This window comes from Lissotriton vulgaris, chromosome 10 (genome assembly GCF_964263255.1).
Source record: "Lissotriton vulgaris chromosome 10, aLisVul1.2, whole genome shotgun sequence".
Lineage (NCBI taxonomy): Eukaryota > Metazoa > Chordata > Amphibia > Caudata > Salamandridae > Lissotriton > Lissotriton vulgaris.
The window spans coordinates 826,722,291-826,742,378 of NC_141698.1; positions in this window are offsets into that span (position 1 = coordinate 826,722,291).

Below are 20,088 nucleotides of genomic sequence, written 5' to 3' on the forward strand. Positions count from 1 at the left end.
GTTGATGGGTCCTGTTTGAAACTTCCAGATGGCACGACCTCATTCGCATATGCAATCACCACGCTTGAGACAGTAGTGGAGACAGCTCGCATACCACAGAAATCGGCTCAAGCAGCTGAATTGATAGCTTTGACACGAGCATGTGAGCTTAGTACTGATTTATGTGTGAACATTTGTACAGATAGCCGCTATGATTTTGGAGTGGCGCATGATTTTGGTCTGCTCTGGAAGGAAAGAGGTTTTCTCACATTCCACGGATGCAAATAATGCACGGAGAACTAGTGCATAATCTTTTAACTGCACTGACATATCCAAAGAAAATAGCTATTGTGAAGTGTAGTGCACACAAGAAAGTGACAGATAAGGTTGGATAAGGTAATGCCTTTGCAGACCACGTAGCACGTGAGACTGTGATGCAACGAAGCACTACTCCCATGTATGTAGTGAAGTCACAAGCTGAGCGTTGGTATGATGCTAGACAAGAAGTACTAGAGATACATAAATCTGCTTCTGTGAAAGAACGTGAACAGTGGTCTGAAGAAGGAGAGTTGGATGATGAGGGTTGCTGGCGGAATAAGCAGATGGATAGGTGGAAACTGCCTATAGCCTTTGTACAACCTATGGTTCAGATGGCACATGGGCTAGCACATGTTGGAGCTTCAGCCATACCGAAATTGCTTACACAAGTTTGGGAGCATCCAGAAATTGCTAGCACAGCTAAGAGAGTAGTGCAGTCTTGTTTGATCTGTCTACAATATAATCCTGGGAAATAGACACAAACTCCAGCTGGAGGATTTGCTACACCAACTGCACCTTTTGAAGTCTTGCAAATGGATTACATTCAGCTTAAGCGTTGCAACAACCTGAAGTATGTCTTAGTGGTGGTCTGTGCCTTTAGTAAATGGATTGAGGCGTACCCCACGAAGGACAATACTGCTATCTCTACAGCAAAGGTGTTGTTGAAGGAGTTTTTCCCCAGATTTGGTATTTGCAAACTCCTATGGAGTGATAACTGACCTCATTTTGTTGGGGAAGATATTAAATATGTCCTGAAAGGATTAGGGATTAAACAGAAGTTCCATGCGGTGTTCCGTCCACAATCAGCAGGATTGGTGGAAAGGTATAACGCTACTCTGAAGTTGAAAATAGCGAAAATACAGGCTTCCACAACTTTGACTTGGCCAGATGCGTTGCCACTAGCATTGTTGTCCATCAGATCAGTACCACGTTCTCGAACAGGTCTCACTCCCTACGAGGTTGTGTTTGGGAGACCAATGAATATTTAGGGAATACCGAAACCGAGTTCTGTATATGATGTACCTTGTGTCTTGATGAATGACTATTTGGCACAATTAACTAATAGCTTGGATTCTATTCATCAACAGGTTCGAGAAGCACTTCCCAACAGATCTACAGGTGAAGGTCATGAACTCGACCTGTTGACCTGGTCATGCTGAAGTCCTTCGAAAGATCGAGCAGCCTGGAACCAAGGTGGCGAGGGCCAAAACAAGTACTCCTGGCCACGAGAACAGCAGTTCGAGTGACGAACCGGAAAAATTGGGTACATAGTACCCACTGCAAAGGGATATTGCCAACCTTGGTGGAACCTGCTGTGCTGACCGATCTTCGAGAGATCCTGACTACGGAGAAAGGCCAAGCTGTATCAAATAAAGAATCTACAGAGTTCTTCTCGGACCAAACGATTCCTGGAGCATCGCGATACGACTTGAGACCGAGAAAAGAATCTGCAGTTTTGAAAAAGACAGGTTGAACAACCGCCCTGGGTAGTGAAAACGGAATGCCGATATGACAAGGGGGGGGGGGGTATCAGCCCTGTGTAGTGTAGCGACACCCGTCTTGATCTTCAGTGAAGAAATCAGCGTCTACCCATGGGATAAGAGCTCCTACGATAGTTTTTTTTTTAGTTTTGGGAAATAATTGATTTTTATTGCTGCTAAAATGTATAAGAGAAAGATCATTGGTTCTATAGGGGTTGTTGCTGTTTTGATGATTATAGCAGTAATCACTTGGTCTATTGAGAAGATGTCCCCTGCTCGTGAGCTTTTTGTTGTTACTACTCCAGTCCCAGAGGATCACCACTACTACACTCTTCTGTATCATGAGCAGAAACATCGTCAATCTTACCTCAATAAACACTTTTGTTCAGATGTTGCATCATACTCTTAATGCCACAAACACTACCAACTGTTGGGTATGTGGAATGATACCAGCGCATCAAAAGAAAGGAGGAACACCTTTTATTCCTCTTCCTTTCTCATATAATGGTTCTTGTCGAGCCTGGTATACGCTTTTGTTTGCATCTAAATGGCCTACAGTAGGTGGACTTCTTTTTCGCCTAAATAAAGTGTTATCAAAACAAAGATGGATTTCCTCAAGCTAATGGAACTAAATGGGAATGGGAGGAATAACGACCGGACAATATTTCCACGCCATATGTTTTCACCAATACAAGAGACTCTGCCAAAAGTGAACAATTTGTGACAAAGACTAAATCAGGTTTATGTGTACAAAGTGTTGGACGAATTCCAGTTGGAATAAGTGATTGTATCATGATTTTGGATATTGACGGTGTAAATGATAGTTCTTTTCCAGCTTCACATAGCACATACCTTGTATGTGGCAGTTATGGATATCATCGACAACCAATTGGGTGGTCTGGTGTATGTTATGTATCTTTTCTATTACCTCCTGTTTTCCTGGCACCTGCAACATATCATCGAGATTTTAAACTGTTCAATGGTATTACTATAAACAGATAGAAGAGGACAATAAGTACTGATGAAGTAGACCTAACAGACACTAGTCTACAACAATATGTTGATTTTAATTTGGGTTTGTTCAATTGTGTTGGTGCTGCATTAAATAGTAGGAAAGTGAGACGATTAACTAGAGTTGTAGAAGCAGTTTCTAATCAGACAGCTGTAGCGCTTGGAAATATTACTGAGGAATTGCAAATTGCAAGAATTGTAGCGCTCCAGAACCTCATGGTGTTAGATGTGATGTTAGCTGATCAAGGTGGTGCATGTCGAATTATCGGTAGTAGTTGTTGTGTCTTCATACCTGATAATTCGCCCTCAGTATATGATGCAATCTTTAAACTGCACAAAATCGCTACAGATATTCACACAAAGAATGGCACCTGGACTTTTGCTGGAGGGTTCTGGGCTCTAGTCTCTGCTTGGGGTAGGAAACTACTGACTATTCTATGTATTGTAATTGCAGTATTTTTCACATGTTGTATGTGTATTCATTGTGATTCAATGCTTTGCTCCATGTGTATTACTGTCTGTATACCAGCCAAGAAGGATGTTACAGAAATGAAAGCACAACACATGTTAAATAAGGAAATAGCTTAAATGATGCGTATAGATATACAGGATGAATATTTAGATTATCCCAGAAAAGCGAATGTCTTCAGCTAATGCTGAAAGGGTCGTCTGTTGTAATTTAACAGCGACTAGGTTAAGCATTAGCAGAAGACATCTTAGTTTTAGCTATTATCGTGACATTCAGCGGACTCCATTTTGTATTCATGGCAGCCATTTTGTATGCTACATGCTGCCGCGTGTCGACCATGTGCTTTGTCCTATCTTCCTGTTAACTGCGCTTGATATCTGCCCGGCAACGAGTTATATTTAGCATCCCCCACTTTCGAGCATGCTCACTAGGGTTCACATTTGTTAGTGATTAGTTCCAGACAGGAATGTGTTTACCAGTTCCCAAAAACATTAGATCCTCCCATTGATCAATTGTGCCTTTCAATATTACCTTATATGTACATAAATCTTGCTCTTGTGTTTGTACCGCCTTCTTTTGAGCCCCTGTGTGGGTATAAATGGACCATGCTTTCTTAGTTTGTGGTGCTACTTCTTGCAATACCGAAGGGTACTGTCTGAACCGTAGCACCACCTCATGAGGTGTAATAAATGTTATCTTTTCTATTCCAGTTTCTGTGCCAACTTCTTTCTATTGGTCTGAGGGCTTTGTGCAGAGAAGGGCGAGCCCAATGCACTGGTGGGTCTTGCTGAGGCCTGCTACTACACGGTGGCTGTCACTTTCCATTGACAGCTCTTAGCTCTTGCCACAGGAGACCTGTGCAAGGCAGGGAACACTGAGGAAGTGGGCATTCACTTGCAACAGTTTTGGTTTTTATTGTTGTGACAGCATAGCTGCGAATATCTGGATTTAGAGTTGAGTATTTATACTTATGGATTCTAGTGGAAGCCATGTGTGTAAATGACATTAATTAATTATAATAAATAGGAAATATTAAACATGACGCACCATCCAGCCCCTATACATCAATCCTGGGGAGCAGCTCAAGGGCTTCTGTCTCAGAAATTTGTCCAACCACCTTTAGCCCGGTAGTGGGAGCCTAATATGCATTTATTTGATGCATGGGTGCCTGTGGACACCCCTCTGATGACCAATAAGTGCACATACGTGTATTGGATCTATCAAATATCCTCTCCTAAATATGTTTTTACAAAAATTTTGCCCCATTGTGTGTAGATAATCTGTTTATTAATTCCAACAGAATATTTTTGTACACACTATTTAGGATTAAACATTTACGTCAGACAATGTTTTGGTACAATAGACTGCCAACAAATAGGTGAGGTATTGGTGCATGAAAAAGATTAGTGCTCTTACCTGCCCTACCCCAGTAAGGCTGAACAGCCTGGATAAGTGGATGTGGTTCTATTAAACCTGTGCTCCTTCTGCCTTTGCTGCTGGAAACATAAATATTAGTGAGGAAAATTAAATAAAAGTAAAGCAAAAGAATAAAGAATAAAAAAAGAAGTCAGCAGTTGTAAGGTGAAACAGGACAGGGAAAGGCAGTACCAATTCAAGATTCAATGTACCCTGGCCAATGAGGTGTGATACCCTGAAACCGCTCCCAGGATGCTTGTTTCCGGTCCAGGGATGACCTGGTTTAGCAGTTTGGGCTGGACTGTTGCCATGAGGTAGAGGGTCAAGACTGATTTGAATATGCCTGGGTCTGAACTGGGGCGGTGAAGTGAGCTAAAGAACGATGATGGATTGAACCCAAATCTATCACTGGGGGTGAGGGTCTGAAAACTTTCAGTGCTCCATCCATCATCACCTTGTGTTTGCAGCCGACCAGTACCTGGATTTTGTTTATTGATCACATCTCGCAAACCATTTGGGCCAGGGGCGGTATCACCCCAATATTTAGTAATACATTCTAAAACGAGGTCAGCAGGGTTGATGAGCAAACAGCACAGGGCCAATCAGATGCTGCAATCTTGAAATAATACAGTTAATTTTTATTAGCTATCCATACGGTTCCATAGCTTACTTTGGGGCCATAGCTCCTTTGAATACCATTTTCTGAGATATCGTCTTCTTACGAGGTTGAGTTATTGTTGACCACCGCAAGGTTGCTTAATTCACTTATTGCAGGTTACCAATGGGGGGTGGGGTCTTCTGTTTGTCCCATTGATATTCCACTGGACTGCTTCCAGTCGGTGTACTTTACCAGCGATCCACTAATTCAATTGTATTCCATTGATGTATACTTGACCCTGACCCCACTAGCAACATAGGTTCTGTGTTCTTGTTGGAATTTCGAATAGTCATAGGCTGACGTAGTGATAGTCTTCACATCATGGGATTATAGCAAACTCCAGGATTTTGTTGCCCCATGGAAATAAAAGTATAATCCAGTACTGAATGACTCTTGTTGTCTAATGCATAAAAGTCATGGGGACATCAGGAGAAATACGACTATTAAGAGCTCTTAAAACAAGTACCTTTAGTTTTGCAAGGAAAGAGTGGTCTCATTTATCCAAGTAACTATACCTGGAGTGCTGGATTGGAATTCCACTGATAGGATCTGATCTACGGAGGACTACTTTCGACCTAAAATGGTACACTAAAATCAGATTATAATCTCCTTTAAGAATCCAGATTCTATTTCTGTTTGTAACTGACTTATATATCAGCTTTTGCTTAACCAAATTAGTTATTTGTTTCTTCAAACATGGAGATTCATGAAATTCCTATCACACCAACTTTGATCATTCAATCACAATGTCAATAATAACATTCACAAATACAATATCAGGTTGAGTGGGTGTATCGTTCTTTTAATCCATAAGACTTTCTACAAGTCCAGCCAACACGTGTTTCGTCGTAAGGGTAGGGACCCACGACTTCATCAGGGCTGGGAAAAAAACAATATAAACAAATATTGTAGTCCCGCCGTACATCGGGTATTGTAAGTACTACATATCTAATTAGTGATCCAAGAAATCATGCAAGTGGGTATTAGTACTCAATCTTTGTTCATAAACATCCAAATAAAAAATTCATGTGTTGTCAGAAAGAGTGATAGTAAGCCAAAGCACAATTAATTTAAAAGCAATTCTTTTGAAGTTTGAAGATAGGGAGGGTGGGAGATAATTATCCCCACTAGAGGAAGAAAAAGATGCCTCAAGAAGGCAAATAAATGCCCTCCTCAATCGTGTGAATCATCCATTCACCCATAGCGTTTAAGATCCCGGCATCAAACCAGCAACGTGCCTCGCCGATAATCAATATACCAAAAACCCACATGAGAGATATCGTCAGGATCTAATGGCACACACTATCCCAGTGCACAAGAACTAATATATATTTAAAACTGAGCGTAGCAACTCAGGCCTACCTGATTTTCAAATGGCGGCGAGCTGTCTGCCTAGAAATTAGTATCATAAGATATTCATACTCATATATCCCAAATCTGAATACATTCTAATATAGAAGAGTCATAATGCTATCACCCAGAAACGTACCTTCTGGCTGGTTATAGTTCCGACCCAGCCTAATTCGGCTGGGTTAAAAGAATCCTTTCAAAACGCGGGTCTTTATTAGTATTCGTACTGTTGGAAAATATGTATACAAACATATGTTACAGATTATTCTAATACTATCTAGTAAGCTATTTAAGCTAAATATCCTTTCATTATCCAAACATCCTATCGATGTGTGATTACTATTAATAGCACCAAATCTACAAATCATATGCGTCTCACCGCTTACCTCTAGAATTGTAGTGCAGTATTATCGCCCGTGTTGTGACCGGGACCCCAAATTGAAAATCCAAATTGAACGATTGTGTAAATATCAGCACTTCCTCACGTCGGATATATATCTGACCTTCCCATCACCCCAACTGAAGGAGAAACACACAAACGGAGGTGAGTTATTTCTACCGTTTGTGTAATCTCACATGAAGAGAGAGCATATCACGTATAAATTAGCATTGCGGTAGTTCTCACCTTCATATTAGGAGGATCCAGTAGACAAGTTCCTTGCTGCGTCCGTAAGCGGCCTCCCCGTAATCGGAAGAACCGCGTCTCAAAACCCGGAAGTGATTAAGAGCACAACGTCTTTCCGGTATGAAACGTCTAGACCTAAAGCACCTGCCAGTGCTGTCATTTTAGAGCGCCATTTTGGGTCAGTTAAAAATAAGTGGCTGACCTCACCCACATCTCTTGAACCTCGGATTTGGGCAATATTTTTATTACATCATGTCCGGCCATATGTTTAGAAACGCATATCCATTCCACTGGGTTATGACACCCGTGCTTATTTAGATATTTATGATTACAATTGCCAACTAGCTGACCAGTCCATATCTCAGAACCACAACCGGGACTAAGAATATGCCTACAGTGTTTATATAAATATTCAAAAATTATAATTAAATTTAACACGTCTCCAAGTACTGGGTTGCACATTTATCAGATACACGATACACCCGAGGTATGGTATACCATAAGTATCAATGACGCATAACCAAATTTGATTCCAAGAAAAAATCGCCGTGAGTGATGTATGACACCGAGATATGGGGTGAGTTAGTATTTGTAGTTGAGACGTGTGACGGAAGGACATAGTAATATATTCACACATATAATAGAGACATATGATGCAACATTGACGCAAAGACATTATATTAGCTGTAAAGATAAGTACTGATCAAATTGGTGCTGGATCGACGAGACATATCGCATATACAACATCTCAAGGTACATGTATTCATGTCAGAAAAAACAGTTTCATATAGTATTGTCTGATATACCAATGGCTCCAGGGTATGTGTAACACAAGTATGATTGTTGATTATTTGTACCTCATATAACATAGACGTTGCATTATTTGATATAAAAACATTTGACATGCAGACATCTCATCTGTGATAGTGATACCAGTTTGAGGACTATGGTCTATTAGCCAAGGACATAATGTAGTTCCTGATCTGAGTTCATCCCGTATTCCACCGCCCGCATTGTTAGTATCCATGTGGCTTCCCTGCGGCGTAGAGACAATTCTCTGTTGCCCCCTCTGGGGTCCTTTCTGACTTGGTCGATAGCACAGAAACTAATAGTTTTGTTCTTTCCTTGACTGGGACATTCATTAATATGTGTGGCAGTATTATATCTTGCGTCCTGGTGTCGAATCGCTCTTACGTGTTCGAATATCCTCTCTTTGAGCGCCCTTTTTGTACTACCAATGTAAAAGCTACCACATTTGCAGGTAATCATATATACTACAAAGCAACTATTGCAGTTGAGCATTTGTTTTATTCTGAATTCTCTCCCTATGTAGTTGCAGAATGTCTTGGTTTTATTTATTGCCATAGGGCATAGTTTACATGTCCCACATTTGTAAAAGCCAACGCAACTTTGGGTCAACCAGTCCGGAGATGTTTTGGCGATTGTTGGATAAGTCGGGCTTACCCATGATTTGATGTTCTTTCCCCTCCTATATGTGATCAAGGGTTGTTGGGCGATGTGGTTGTTCAGGGATTTATCATTCTTCAGTACCCACCAGTGTTTCTTCATACTGTTCCTAAGTGTGATTGCTGCGTCATCATAATTAGTGATGAGTCTAATTTTTGTGTTGCCGCTGTCTGCTTTTTGTTTGTGTATCAGTGTGGCATCCCTAGTTATCCTGTCAATCCTGTGTATAGCCTTCTTAATAGTGTCTGCATCATACCCTCTCGCCATGAATCTATTTCTCATGTTGTTCTTACATTCTGAGAAATCTCTGTCTGTGCTACAGTTTCTCCGTGCTCGTGTCAGTTCTCCAAAGGGAATGGATTGGATCTGATGTTTAGGGTGTGCGCTACCAGCATGCAAAATAGCGTTACATGAAGTCGGTTTTCTATATAGTTGTATCTTGTTGTCCTCAATGAATAGTGTGAGATCTAAGAATTCAATCTGAGTCCTGCTCATGGAGTATGTGAAGTGTATCCCCATTGCATTGGAGTTTAAATATTCACTGAAATGTCTCAAATTGTCCATATCCCCAGACCAGATGAGTAAACAATTGTCAATGTAACGACCCCAATATATGATAGATTCACTCCACTGTGTACCCCCTGGGCCCCAGATCCACTCCTCCTCAAACCTGCCCATGAACAGGTTTGCATAGGAAGGAGAGAATCTGGATCCCATGGCAACGCCTTGTTTCTGTCTGTACCAACTATTCTCAAATAGAAAGACATCGTTTTGTAATATGAGCTCCATCAGCTTGATTAGCATCTCAGTATGAGCCAACTGGGATGCGGGTCTTTTATTAAGAAATTTCCTAGTGGCATTCAGCCCCAGGTCTGTCCTCATGTTCGTATAAAGGGAGGTGACATATAGGGTGGCCATAATCATACCCTCCTCCCATGGTAAATTAGATATAATGCTTAGAATATGCTTAGTATCTTTAATGTATGCTGGTAGGTTGCGCACTACTGGTTGTAGGAAATTATCCACATATTGTGACAGTCTCTCCGTAGGGCCCCCTATGCTAGAGATAATTGGCCTCCCTGGTGGTGGTTGCGCTTTCTTGTGTATCTTTGTGTAGTGTTCAAGAACACAGAGATGGAAGGAGTGTTCAATAAGTATTTATTTAGTCACAAGGGCCCGCGGTAGCGGGAACAACTGGTGTCAACAACGGCAGCTGTCATCTGTCAAACAGCACAGATGACGTCACATAAATACATTCCAAACATTCCATATGTGACGTGCATGACGCTGCTAATAGAAATAGAAAACAAACTAATGTAATACAGTCCTATTACGTTATAGTATACAACATCTCCCTTCCTTCATGAACACAAAAACTGAATTATTCCATAACATAGTCTTTCATTCTGGTGGGCAATCTTATTACTCTGCCCGTTCTAGAAGTTTGCTCCCCACCAGGTTGATTGACAATTCCACTCACTCCGGCTACACTATTTCCATTCCTTTCCGTTTCATTTCCTATGATAGAATCCTCCTGAACACTTGTATTACCCTCCAGCCTGGAGGAGAGTCTGGTGCTGTTCATGTTAGACTCAAACATCTGTTCTCTACTTGCATTTGAATGTAATACCTCTGAGCAACTAGACACATCATCCCACTCTAAGACACTTTCATCAAGACATCCGTCTCCCTCTTCAGCATTTCTCATAATGATTTGTTCTTGGCCTGGTTTCAGTTTTACTATGTCATCTTTACTGCGCCATCCTTCTCCTTCCACAAATACCGCACCTCCTGACGCTTTACCAACCTTCATTGGTTTGGTTAGTCTCGATTCTCCTTTGTTGACCAATCCAGGCTTTTTCATTAGTACCCAATCACCTGGTGTGATGATTTTATCCTTGGCTCTGTTTACCTTGTCAGCATATGTTTTATTCTTTGCTTGTTTGCATATTATGTTTTCCTTCACATTTAGATCTTTGTCGCATATTTGTCTTGTTTCAACTGCTGTTTCCTCCCATACACCTATTTTTGGTGTCATGGCATTGTTGCACGCCCTTCCTCTCATCAAGAAAAACGGGGTAAACCCCGTTGCTTCCTTTGGCGTATTGTTGTACGCATTGATCTTGGTTTTAATAAAGTCTTTCACATTCACGCCATTCGCCATAGCCATCTGGATTCCTTCTTTGAAGAATCTGTTTACCCTTTCTACTTGGCCATTGCTCTTGGGACTGTATAGAGGAGTTTTTTCCTGTTTTATTCCTCGCTTATCTAGAAATTCAACCATAGCTCGTGATATCAACTGTGATCCATTATCAGATACGATGACTTTTGGTTGTCCCTCTCTTTCAAAATTCTTCTCTAAGAATTTTATCACTACTTCTGTAGTAACTGCTTCCACAAATTTGTAACATACCCACTTGGTGTAATAGTCTATAAGAACAATCAGATGTTTGCATTCATTAGGCAAGATGTTAAAAGGACCAGCAAAATCTATTGCCACCTTAGCCCAGGGACCATCTGGGATTTGTACCCTCTGCAATTCATTTCTTTCCATTCTCCAGTGTTTGTCCGATCTCAAGCATTGCTCACACTCGTCAACAAGATTTCTGACTTCGCTGTCCACCCCCGGCCACCAATAGTGCATTCTCAGGACATTCTTAGTGGCCGTGGTGCCTGGGTGCCCTCTGTGAGCCATTAAAATAATTTTCTTTCTGAGCCCAAATGGTGGTATGAAGACTTCACCTCTCTTCAAATAACCATTTTCAAGGGTTAATTCCTCGCTTACTTGTAGATAACTTCTTAGTTCATTAGGTATGTTTCTCACGTGTGGCCATTTGGACTGCACATATTCTTTTACTTTCCTCAACACATTATCTTCTTTCTCAGTATCTTCCCATTCATCTTTACTTATTGATCCTTCGCACATTACAGTTGCATCGATGTGCGCAACTATGCACTCGTTGTCGTCCTGGTCTTCATCTTTTTCCTCTCTCACTGGTAGTCTGGATAAGCAATCTGCTCTGCTGTTCTTTCCTCCTTTTATGTGCTCTATTTCGAAGTTGAATTCTTGAAGTTTCGACATTAGTCTGATTAGTCTGGAACTTGCATTGCCATTTCCTCGACCCCTACCATCCATCATGTGCACAAGGGGTTTATGATCAGTTACTAGTTTGAAACTCTTGCCCCATAGGTAGTCTTTCAGCTTGTGTACAGCCCACACACAAGCCAACGTCTCCCTTTCGATAGTGCTGTAATGCTTTTCTGTTTCATTTAGTTGTCTTGAAATAAAAGCTATAGTGTTTTCTTCATGGTCTTTCTTCTGGCAAAACACTGCTCCTATCCCTTCGTTGCTTGCATCTACAGTCACAATATTCTCCAGTTGAGGGTTGTACGGTTTCAGCGCTGGCGCTCTGGCTATTTCCTCCTTGACCAGCCTGAAGGCTTCAACTTGTTCTTTATTCCATTCATATTTCATGTTTTTCTTGAGCAGCTTCCTGAGTGGACTCACCATTTCTGCATATTTTTTGACAAATTTAGCATAATACTCACTCAGGCCAAGGAATGATCTGAGTGTATCCTTGTTCCTTGGTTCTGGAGCTTCCCTTATTGCCCGAACCAAATCATCCTTGGGCAAAATCCCCTCGGCATTTAGGACGTGTCCTAGGTACTCTACTTCTTTAGTCATGAATTTACATTTGTCTCTGGCAACTGTCATGCCTTTGTCTCTCAAGATCCTCAGAACATTTCCTATCAATTTTACGTGCTCACTTTCAGTTTTAGAATGTAATAAAATGTCATCTTGGAAAGCTTCTACCCCTTTCACCTTTTCAAACAAAACATCCATGAGTTTTTGAAAAACTCCAGAAGATGATGCCAGGCCAAATGGAAGTCTTACATATCTAAATGCTCCAAACGGCGTGACGAAAGTTGTTAATGATTTTGAATTCTCTGATAGGCACACTTGATGGTACGCAGCCCTCAAATCTATGAGTGAAAAGTACTTTGACCCAGCTGTAGACTGTAGGATGTCCTGTATTTTTGGTAGAGGGTGACAATTTATTATAATGTTCTTATTGAGTGACCTCAGGTCCACGCATATTCTGATGTCCCCTGTTTTCTTTTTCTTGGACACCACAATAGCAGAGACCCATTCAGATTCTTCTGCTTCCTCAATCACACCTTCCCCTTTTAATTTTTCTAGCGCCTCCCTTAGCTCATTTCTTACAGATAAGGGCACTGTTCTTACCTTGTGCTTACACGGAATGGCATTCTCTTTCAATTTTATGTCGTGGCTGAACCCCTTTACACATCCAATTACATTTTTGAACACATCCTCATACTTTTGAAAAACAGTATTTAAATCCATGTCTTCACTCTCCTCATTAATACTATTCACCCATTCTTCTCTCAATATCACAGGATCTTTTGCCCCCGGGACCAAAACCACTCCCAGTTGGGCTAAGTCTCTCCATCCCACCAGTATTCTTCCTTTTTCTGCAACATAGACCTTTGTCTCAATCACTCTCCCCTTGAAAGTTACCGTGTCGATGAAATACCCCAACATATTTATGTCTTTTTCTCCAAATGCCTTTGGGTTCATGTCGGACTCTGTCAACTCCACACCCTTCCATCTGTCCTCAAAAAGAGTATCTGATATAGTAGTGATTGGGGCACCTGAATCAGCTGTAAATTTAAGTTCTACTTCCCCAATCTTTACATCGCTAATGGGACCCTTTATTTTACCATCCTCCATTTCTATGTACAAGACAATATTCGCACACATTTCCTCATCAAAATTTCCTACTGCATTAATACTAGTGTTACCATTGCTCCTTTTAGTCTTACATAGTGTAGAATAATGGCCATATCTCTTGCATTTAATGCATTTCTTCCCTGTAGCAGGGCAATTTTTAAAATCTGCTAAATGGTCACTTGATCCACATCTAAAACAGCATAGCTGCTTACCTCCCATTTTTCTCTCATTCATGTTCCTTTCAATAGTCTTACCATCACCCCTCTTCTTTTCCTGCAAATATAATACATTAGAATTATTCCCTGCAGAAGATATTTCTTTAGTGGAAGTCAAGGACCTCTCTATCCCTCTAGCAATATCAATGACCTCCTGTAAAGTTGGTCTTTTGCATGCCAACAGTCTTTCTTGCACCTTTTTTGTGTAACAATAAAATACAATTTGATCTCTGATGTATACATCAGTCATTTCCTCATACTCGCATTCAACTGCCAATACTCTTAAACATGCCACATAGTCTTCTACAGATTCTCCTTCTTGTTGTCTCCTCTGAGCAAACTTATGCCTTGCAACCATAATGTTGTTCTCCTCATCAAACTGCCTCTCCAATCTCTTTAATGCTTCCTGATATTCATTTAGGGGAATAAATGTTCCAGGTGGACTTTCATATTCAGGCAGGCTATCAAAGATATCTTGGCCTGCTTTGCCCAACAGACCGAATAATAAAGAACATTTCCTTTCTGCATCAAAATTTTTCCCATCTATAGAGACTATATAGTTTTCAAAAGCCCTCACCCATTTCTTCCACTTCATGGTGGGTTTTCCTGGCTCATCTAAGAAACGTGGAGGAGCACAAATATTATTGCATTCTGCCATGTTACTGTTTTTTTAAATGAATTTCTCCCCTGGTACTACACTTTAAAAGAGTCTTTACCGCTTCCGATTTATTATTCCTTGGCTTACTTGTGTTTATTTCCACACGCTTCGTTACTTCTTTCCTTTCGCTTTTTAGCGCGTGTGACAATTTCCTCAGCTGTTATGCTTTAACAGCCGATGATCGGTGCTTTTTTTTTCTTCTCAAAATGGCCGCACGTTGTTCACGTCATGCAGCGCTCCAATCAGCGCGCTCCCGGCATGCTTCACGCGTTTATGCTGAGGTGATAGACTGACGCCTCAGCTGAGCGCTGCCATGGTAACGCGCGAAAATACTTTCGTCAATTACACTCCGTCGCCGCCTGTTTTGTTTACTCTCCTTCGCGTCAGATCACACAACGTTGCCGCTTACAATTAGCACAGCACATCAATATTATTTAGATAGATTAGTTCCTTTGCTGCTTTACTTAACACGCCGCCGTTTGCTTATTCACGTGAGTTTTCCTTAAGCTGCGCTTGAATGCAACGCTCAGTACTCACTCCGTTTAACTTCTGTTTGTCTCCCGCTTTCACATTATGGTTGACTCGATCTTCAATCATCGATATGTCGTCCGTTACCTCCGCCGACCCTTGTGTAGACAAGACCCTCGTCGCCAATTGTAGTGTTCAAGAACACAGAGATGGAAGGAGTGTTCAATAAGTATTTATTTAGTCACAAGGGCCCGCGGTAGCGGGAACAACTGGTGTCAACAACGGCAGCTGTCATCTGTCAAACAGCACAGATGACGTCACATAAATACATTCCAAACATTCCATATGTGACGTGCATGACGCTGCTAATAGAAATAGAAAACAAACTAATGTAATACAGTCCTATTACGTTATAGTATACAACACTTTGGGAGTGTATATATGCATGGGGACCTTGGTTTGTCTACCTTCAAGTATGTAAGCTCTTCCCTACTGATTCTACCTTCATGCCACCACACTTTGAGATATTTGTCGACGGTGGTCATAAGTGGTCCTATCGGGTTTTCCCTGAGTTTCTCATAGCATGTTATATCACTAAGTTGTGTCTGTATTTCCAAATTGTAAGCCTCAGTATTCATTACCACAATGTTACCACCCTTATCCGCCTCTTTGATGTTAACATCGGGTAATTTGCTTAGATCCACTAGTCCTCGGCGTTCCTGTGTACTTAAATTGTCAGTAGTTTTGATCCTATGTTTCTTCTGGTGTTTCAAATGGTTATATAAATCCTCAGTGACTAATTTGTGGAACATATCTACACTATTTCCACTGGGAAGGGTAGGGGTCCACCTTGATTTATTGTGCAAACCACTAGAGATTGTAGTATCTGGTTCGATATCATGGTCCAGAAGTAATTCATCTATGGACATGTGATCCCTGTCATCGTCAACAATAGATAGGAATATTTCACAATCTCTAATATCCTGTATAGTTGGTATACCATGAGTCAGATTAGAAGGTTCTATTTCCATGCTTTTATTTGCAATTGGGTTACAGTCAAAATGTTTTTTTATTTTCAATTTTCTGGTAAATTTAAAGAGATCAACCATTGATTTGTGCATATCACCTTGTTCCCTAGGGCAGAAACCCATACCCCGTTCCAAAACAGTAATTATATCTTTCGATAATGTCTTGTCACTGAGATTAACCACTTCAACACCCCTCGATACTTCAATCTGCCCTACTATTTCCTCCATGACCTCAATCTCATTCCCTGTCTTCCTGGAGTTGGTTCCTCCTCTTTTTCCCCTCCTTGTCTTTTTGTTGTATTTTCCTTTGGCCTGGATTGGTCTCTGTTTCCCCGTTTCATTCTTTTTACTTCCCTTAAAAAAGCACTGTCCTGCATACTGCCGTCTGATAAAATCTCTGTCTCATTATCGCTAGGAATAGTCTCCAGGGATGTCGATACAGAGCTAACTGGAGTTGCGCTCTCCCCCTGTTGTGATGCTCCTTTTGTCCCTTTATCAACTAAGTGATCATATTTCCTTGCATAAGTGAAGACCCTTCCTTGTTTATATTCGATCTCATCTCTCTTTATTTTTCGGGCCTTACGTTGTTTAATATCAGTCTGGTGTTTCTTCAGTATACCCTTCAATATTTCATAGTTCTTATCCGTTGCCTCTTTAAGATTTAGTTCTTTAACTTCCAGTTCCACTTGTGCAATTTCCTCCTGAAGTTTTTTAACTTAGCGGGATGCACTTTCAATCAAGATATTCATGAGATTGTTGGAATTGGAAATTAATTCTTTCTCCGAGGCTAGTAGGAGATCTTCATCGAGATCATCGTAAGTCAGCAGTATTTGTGAGAGGAGGCCCCTAGGAATCCTTTTTAGTCTTACATATTATTCTAGAGTAGCTCCCTCCCACCACCTCGAATTTTCTGAAATGTTCCATCTCTCTAGTTTAATGAACTTATCCCTTAATCCTTCGTTCTTTTTACTGGCATTCCCACTTGCTAAAGGGGTAGTTACCGTCTCACCTCTTGCTAAGTTATCAAATAGCTCCGCTGCCTCTTTCCCTCTATCCATTATGTTGTATTGAGTATATATAGCAGTGCCTTTGGAGCTGCCCCACCAGATCTGAAACTTTGAGAGAATATAGAGGGGGGATGATATTCCTGGATGGTAATGGCGCTACAACAAATATCGGCAATTACAGGAATCTTCCTTAAGATTAGTCTGAGTTGTTGGGTGCCTAGGTATGGGTTATCATCCAAACCCACCAATGATCTGTAGATCCAATGCTGATTCATGAAATTCCTATCACACCAACTTTGATCATTCAATCACAATGTCAATAATGACATTCACAAATGCAATATCAGGTTGAGTGGGTGTATCGTTCTTTTAATCCATAAGACTTTCTCCAAGTCCAGCCAACACGTGTTTCGTCGTAAGGGTAGGGACCCACGACTTCATCAGGGCTGGGAAAAAAACAATATAAACAAACATTGTAGTCCCGCCGTACATCGGGTATTGTAAGTACTACATATCTAATTAGTGATCCAAGAAATCATGCAAGTGGGTATTAGTACTCAATCTTTGTTCATAAACATCCAATTAAAAAATTCATGTGTTGTCAGAAAGAGTGATAGTAAGCCAATGCACAATTAATTTAAAAGCAATTCTTTTGAAGTTTGAAGATAGGGAGGGTGGGAGATAATTATCCCCACTAGAGGAAGAAAAAGATGCCTCAAGAAGGCAAATAAATGCCCTCCTCAATCGTGTGAATCATCCATTCACCCATAGCGTTTAAGATCCCAGCATCAAACCAGCAATGTGCCTCGCCGATAATCAATATACCAAAAACCCAAGTGAGAGATATCGTCAGGATCTAATGGCACACACTATCCCAGTGCACAGGAACTAATATATATTTAAAACTGAGCGTAGCAACTCAGGCCTACCTGATTTTCAAATGGCGGCGAGCTGTCTGCCTAGAATTAGTATCATAAGATATTCATACTCATATATCCCAAATCTGAATACATTCTAACTATAGAGGAGTCATAATGCTATCACCCAGAAACGTAGCTTCTGGCTGGTTATAGTTCCGACCCAGCCTAATTCGGCTGGGTTAAAAGAATCCTTTCACAGCGCGGGTCTTTCTTAGTATTCGTACTGTTGGAAAATATGTATACAAACATATGTTACATATTATTCTAATACTCTCTAGTAAGCTATTTAAGCTAAATATCCTTTCATTATCCAAACATCCTATCATTGTGTGATTACTATTAATAGCACCAAATCTACAAATCATATGCGTCTCACCGCTTACCTCTAGAATTGTAGTGCAGTATTATCGCCCGTGTTGTGACCGGGACCCCAAATTGAAAATCCAAATTAAACGATTGTGTAAATATCAGCACTCCCTCACGTCGGATATATATCTGATCATCCCGTCACCCCAACTGAAGGAGAAACACACAAACGGAGGTGAATTATTTCTACCGTTTGTGTAATCTCACATGAAGAGAGAGCATATCGCGTATAAATTAGCATTGCAGTAGTTCTCACTTTCATATTAGGAGGATCCAGTAGACAAGTTCCTTGCTGCGTCCGTAAGCGGTCTCCCCGTATTCGGAAGAACCGCGTCCCAAAACCCGGAAGTGATTAAGAGCGCAACATCTTTCCGGTATGAAACGTCTAGACCTAAAGCACCCGCCAGTGCTGTCATTTTAGAGCGCCATTTTGGGTCAGTAAAAAATAAGTGACTGACCTCACCCACATCTCTTGAACCTCGGATTCGGGCAATATTTTTATTACATCATGTCCGGCCATATGTTTAGAAACGCATATCGATTCGACTGGGTTATGACACTCGCGCTTATTTCGATATTTATGATTACAGTTGCCAACTAGCTGACCAGTCCATATCTCAGAACCACAACCGGGACTAAGAATATGCCTACAATGTTTATATAAATAATCAAAATTATAATTAAATGTAACACGTCTCCAAGTACTGGGTTGCACATTTATCAGATACACGATACACCCGAGGTATGGTATACCATAAGTATCAATGACGCATAACCAAATTTGATTCCAAGAACAATTCGCCGTGAGTGATGTATGACACCGAGATGTGGGGTGAGTTAGTATTTGTAGTTGAGACGTGTGATGGAAGGACATAGTAATATATTCACACATATAATAGAGACATATGATGCAACATTGAGAAAGTCTTATGGATTAAAAGAACGATACACCCACTCAACCTGATATTGTATTTGTGAATGTTAATATTGACATTGTGATTGAATGATCAAAGTTGGCGTGATAGGAATTTCATGAATCAGCATTAGATCTATGGATCATTGGTGGGTTTGGATGATAACCCATACCTAGGCACCCAACAACTCAGACTAATCTTAAGGAAGATTCCTGTAATTGCCGATATTTGTTGTAGCGCCATTACCATCCAGGAATATCATCCCCCATCTATATTCTTTCTTCAAACATGGACTAGGTGGAATATAAATATATTTCACCAGCAAAGGACCGGGTCTTGTCACAAGCATCCAGTTTTGAGTTTGAATACCATGCATGTTAAAAGAGTCGATATAATTTTGTAACAACAAAAACATGCTTAACCCCTTCAGTGCTGATGACAAAGCCAGCTCGTCATGAGTGTTACCTGCGCTGTGCTTATGACGAGCTGGCTTTGTCACGAAACTATAGTATTCAAAGAATGTCAGCACCCAGCGGGAAAACCCCTAGCAGCCAAGGTGTTAATGGAGATGTAGAAGGAAACCCCCCTTTTACATGACCTTTCTTTTTAGCTTTACCAGCCGCGCATAATACTCGGTGAAACCAATTAATGGTAGTTCGTCCTCTTTCCATGTTTGCTAAAAGCATATAAATGGATGCGAGGAAACATAGATTTCCATATTGTACCCAGATACAACTTTTTTAAACCAACAATGTGCCAGAAAAAGATGGTAATTGTGTTTACTGGACCACTTGTACTATTTTTATATGGAGGACATGTGATTTTATCACATTTTAGGACCTGCGAGAGCCAGCATAAATCTTCTGCCTGAAACTACATAGGATGCTAAAGCTTGAACTGAGGACCCTGGTTGATGTTCCTTGAGACTAAGATCGTATCAGCTCGTCGAAATTACAGCTGGCTCTAGGCTCTCATGCCTCTTTTA